General features: G+C 45.8%; 1 pseudogene; it reads left to right on the forward strand.

Moving 5' to 3' along the window:
* The first annotated feature begins 3,497 nt into the window (after positions 1 to 3,497).
* LOC110300691 (calponin-2 pseudogene) lies at positions 3,498 to 4,387 on the forward strand (annotated as a pseudogene).
* Positions 4,388 to 5,147: the final 760 nt, after the last annotated feature.

A 5,147-nucleotide genomic window follows, 5' to 3' on the forward strand; every position in this document is an offset into this window, starting at 1 on the left:
AGCCAGGTGTGATGGCGCCAACTTGGAATCCATCAAAGGGGAGTCAGTGATAACTGTATCTCTGGCTCCACTAGCCAGCTATTCTAGCATATCTACAAAACTCCAGGCTAGTAAGAGAACTTGCCTCAAAAAAACAATGTACATGTTGCCTTGGGTTGACCTCTGACTTCCATATGTATTTCACAGATGTCCACTTGCACACTGTGCATTTCATACATATAAACACATGACAAAAACCATGCATTTGTGAGTGTAGTTATGGGTGCACACATACCTACATAAATATGTTCTCAAGCTCTGCCCACTGAGAGACTGAGTAGGTGTCATTGCAGTCACATGAGTACACTTAAGTCTCAGAATTTGGCTTCTAAACATTATTCCACTGAAATCAACTAGTGCTCTTTGGAGAAATGGCTGATCTCAGAGCTGATAGGAAAAGGACGGGATGATCCAATGTGTCTCACTAATGCCAAGATGGAGGAAATGCTAAGAGAATGACAGAAAAAAATTATAGGGACTCAAAAATCAGCTCAAACAGGTTCTTTTGGCTATATCTAGGAGTTCAAGTATATACATAAATATGGCTAGGAACACATTATAACCAACTGACTACAGAAGTCCCACATCCATTCTGATATAAGCTAATGAATAAACTGAAAGATTGATGAGGGGTGACAGACCTGCTTATCAATAACACAAGGGAAAAGAATAACTTTAAACTGAAGAAAACTGTCAGGTGCCTCTTTAATCAAGCAATCAAAGCAAACATCATCAGTAACAGAGAAACTGAAGTCACCTGTCACCTGATAAGATGCCAGCAAAAGAATGTCACATGACTGCTTTGATTTCCCACCAAGATGCATAGCCTGGATCTCATAACAAGAAAGCATCATACAGATTCAATCTGAAGGTCAGGTAACAAAATAACTGCCTTGTACTTTTCAAAAGTCAGAGACATGAAGACCTGCTGCCTGAAGGGAGCCCAGGAGCCCCGACAATGATCACAGCCTACAGTTCAGAAGTGACTCTTCGGCTAGGCAAGTGGGATGGACCATTTGGCAAAATTTAGCTGAACTGTGGATTTGATGGTAGTTTTGTGTGTATTCAACATCCCAACTTTGTGCCTTTCTTTTGGTGATGGGGATCAATGTTGCCATCTGTCTTAGCTGGGTTTCTACTGCTGTGCAGAGACACCATGACCAAGGCAACTCCTATAAAAGAAAACATTTGATTGGGGTTGGCTTACAGTCTTAGGAGTTCGGTTCATCATCATCATGTTGGGTAGCTTGGGAGCTGGAGGAGCATGTTAAGATTGACACGGTGCTGGAGGAGCCGAGAGTTCTACACTTGATCAGAAGGCAGCCATGGGGAGACTGTCTTTCACGGGCAGCCAGGAGTGGGTCTCTCTTCCACAGTAGTCAGAGTTTGAGGACTAGGAAACCTCAAAGCCTTCCTATACAGTGACACACTTCTTTCAACAAGGCCATATCTCCTAAAAGTGCCACTATTGGACCGTGGGCTAAGTATATTCAAACTACCACACTATCTGTAGAGAATAGCTGCTGAGGAATTGAGAAATAATGGGTTATAAGGCCAGAAACTTTAGATATGAGCAGGTGGGATTTAAAAAAAAAAAGCAACATTAATTGAAGAGCCTTGATGTTGCTTGAATGAGAAATGTCTTTGCAAGGTCCCCAGATGGTGGCGCTGTTTGGAGAGATTGTGAATCCTTTAGGAGGTGGAGCCTTGCCCAGTGAGGGTGTATATCACTGTGGTTAGCTTTGGGGTTAGCTTCCCTATTCCCATTCTCTCTGTGACTTTCTGCTTTCTGTGTACATATGAAATGTGATTGCCATCTTCCTCCTTTGGCTGCTGTGCCATCCTTATCGAAATGGACCCATCCCTCCAAAACTGAGAAGGAAACCCTATACTCCTTAAGGAAACCCTTTATCCCTTAAGTTGCTCTTGTCAGGGCTGTGGTTGTTGTTGTTGCTGTTTTCCACACATCTCTCCTGAAGACTTTCATGCCTTCCTGAACAGGGCTCCATTCATAACACACAAATTAGGCCAGCAGCTAATTAAGCTTTTTTAAGGTTCTTAAGCTTTTTGCTTATGTGTTGTTCAGCTATGTAAGTTTTCACAAGAACCAGACACAACTCAAATTCTACACAGAGACATAGACATCCAAGGAGACCCCCGCGGGAGGCATGGGTCTTAGGTGGAACTCACTTGGAATGCTTTGCATTTCCATAAGTAAAACCTGGAGCCTTCATTAGCATGAGATCCCAAATTACACATATCCCAGAGGTAAGTTTGGAAGGGTGTAGGGAGTGCTTAGAAAGCCTTTCTTAATAAATCATTTTGGCAAGATAAGGATATTAAATGGTTGGCTCAAAAAATTATATATATATATATATATATATATATATATATATATATATATATGTATGTATGTATGTATTGCTGTCGTATCTTTCCTGCTAGTTGACAAGTGGAGTGTGTGTCCTTAACTCTGACGTGACTGACTCTCCATCTGACCACAGACCTTTGAACACGCAGCAAGCAAAGAAGCCATCTATGGTTTGGTAATTAAAGAGCCCTTTTCTTTTGTGAATAAGCCTCAGAGTCCAGTCCAAACACAAACGAGCAAGAGGGCATGGCCATTCTCTACCAACACTGCTATTTATTTTGTTGAACTTTTGGGTATGTTGAGGGGATTACAGTTATGACCCCTCACTACATATGTCAGAAGGTTTTAGAAATTAGTAAACATTACAAACAGATGAACAGAGATGAGAAAACAATCCCAGTCCTGGGGGGTGGGGGTGGGGGTGGATTCTCTGGGTGTGGTCAGTGTTCTCTTTGCTCCCATCAGAAATTAGGACTCTAAAAGTCTGTGACCACGGGGGTGGCAAATGGTTGCAAGCACACGTGCTTCTCGTTGAGACCATTTTCTGTACTTTGGAGAGCAATTTCTGTGGGTCCAACTCTTGAATCCCCAAGATCAAAGCATGTCTTTGAATCTTCAGTGTGGTGGCTAAGAAGGAGGTGGGGCACTTAGGAGCTGGCTCAGGGAATAAATTGCCTTCGACAGAAGCCTGAGCACTCAGTTCAGATCACCAACCTGCAGAAGAGGAGTAGGAAAATACTCTCAGAACCACAGGGGATGGAGACTCCAAGGAAACAAGGCTGTCCATAGTCACATGATCAGAGCTCATGTGAACTCACAGAGACCGCAGCAGCACACACAGGGCTGTCAAGGATCTGCACCAGATGGGATCCTAAAGTCCAAAGGCGATGGGAACATGTTCCCAGGAGTCTCATTGGGGAAACAAATGACTCTTATCAGTAGGTCCCAGGTCCAGAAGGTCAACAGAAAATTAACTAAGTGACATTTCTGGAGGTTCCATGTCTCATAATGCCATGTCAGGGCTTTTCCTTTAAAAAATTATCTCGGGTCTCTCTGGTCTGCCTGTCCCAGGCCAGGGTCCTGCTCCATGAGCTCCACGCAGTTCAACAAGCACACCCATTCTATGGGGTCTTGGTAGGGCCCAAGAACTGGCTCCTGTCCAAATGTGACTCCCAAAAGGCAGACGAACTCTGAAGATGGTTAGAGGGACTCAAAAGCCTCTGCATCAGTCCCAACTTCCAGAAGGGTCTGAAAGATGGATGCAGTTATCCTATGCACATTCATAAACAAACTGCCACCGGGCTCCGTATCCAAGATCAACTATGCAGAGCTGGCAGCAGCTAGAAAAGCTCTCCAGTTCCATCAAGGCCACGGTCAACTATGGCATGAACCCTGGGACCTGTTTGGGAGTGAGAATTTGATGCACGTTCAAGTGTCTCTGCTTGTGTTGGTGGAAAGGGACAAGATTGAGGGACTGCAGAATAGTGTGAACATCCAGTCAAATACTTGGAGAAACGAGAGAGGAACGTTAATGACACCACCATGAAGGCTGGCCACAGTGTCATCAGGCTGCAGATGGTCGCTACCAAATGTGCCAGTCAATCTGGCATGGCAGCCTACAGTACCAGGTGACATCTCTATGACTTCAAGAACCGCCTCCTGCCTCCCATGGACCATTGCACCATCAGCCTCCAGAGGGGCACCAATAAGTGTGCCAGCCAGGTGGGCATGACGGCTCCAGGGACCTGGAGGCACATCTATAACACCAAGATGGTCACCTACAAGGGTGACAACTCTTTTATGTCCCTGCAAATGGGCTACAAGCAGGGTGCCAACAAGAGTGGTCAGATCTTTGGACTGGGACAGCAGATGTACAGCCCTAAATATTGCCCAACAGCTGACAGTGGTGGTAAGGTGACAGCCAGGGTCAGGTCCCTGAGTACTTGGCCCTAATGCCAGGAGGGGGCCAGCTACTAACATCCAAGGGTGCCATGCACGTACCCAGCATCATCACTGATGTGTAGGTTCAGGGAGTTTTCTAATGCTAGCGTCATCACTAGTGTGTGGTTCGGGGAGTTTTCTGTTTGCATTAGGTTATTTTGATTTTTGAAACTGGGCTTCACTTTGTCGCCTTCTCTGGCCTAGAACTCATTTCAATCCTCCTGACTCAGCTTCTAGAGGGCTGGGATGACAGGCCTGTGTAATTCGTGCTCCCTTCTCACCCATCATGCTTTGCTTCCCTCCCAGGATTGGCCCACCAGGCAGGGAAAATGGCAGTCCTTGATGGGATAGCCAGGCTGTGGATTTCTCAGTGGTCTGTAGGAGAAGCTAGCTCCAAAGTGTTTCCCGTTTCTTCATCTCCTCTGCATCGGTTTGTGGTTTATGAAACCTTGAAAATTGCAGGCAGTTTCAATGAAAGATAACAAGAGGTATTGTGTTTTGTTTGTCCCCCCCCCACTAAAAAATGTGGGGGTGGGAGGCACCTGGGTTAAACTACTGCAAGCATCATGGGGACTGCATTTGCTACACCCAGACCCTCAGACCTCACCCTTCCACACCCAGTGTGAACATGTGAAGCAAGCCAAACAGGACGACCACACTGGCAGTCCTCTGGGTTCCTCTGGGTTAGGAGGGTCCCAGCTCTCTGCCTGCAGTGCTGGGCTCATCTTCCTCCAAAAGTGTGTGTGGCCTATAGGGGCTCCTCTGTGCTGCCAGATAATGGGAATTCCCTGTGTGC

This window comes from Mus caroli, unplaced genomic scaffold (genome assembly GCF_978045245.1).
Source record: "Mus caroli unplaced genomic scaffold, Mus_caroli_1 scaffold_10, whole genome shotgun sequence".
Classification (NCBI taxonomy): domain Eukaryota; kingdom Metazoa; phylum Chordata; class Mammalia; order Rodentia; family Muridae; genus Mus; species Mus caroli.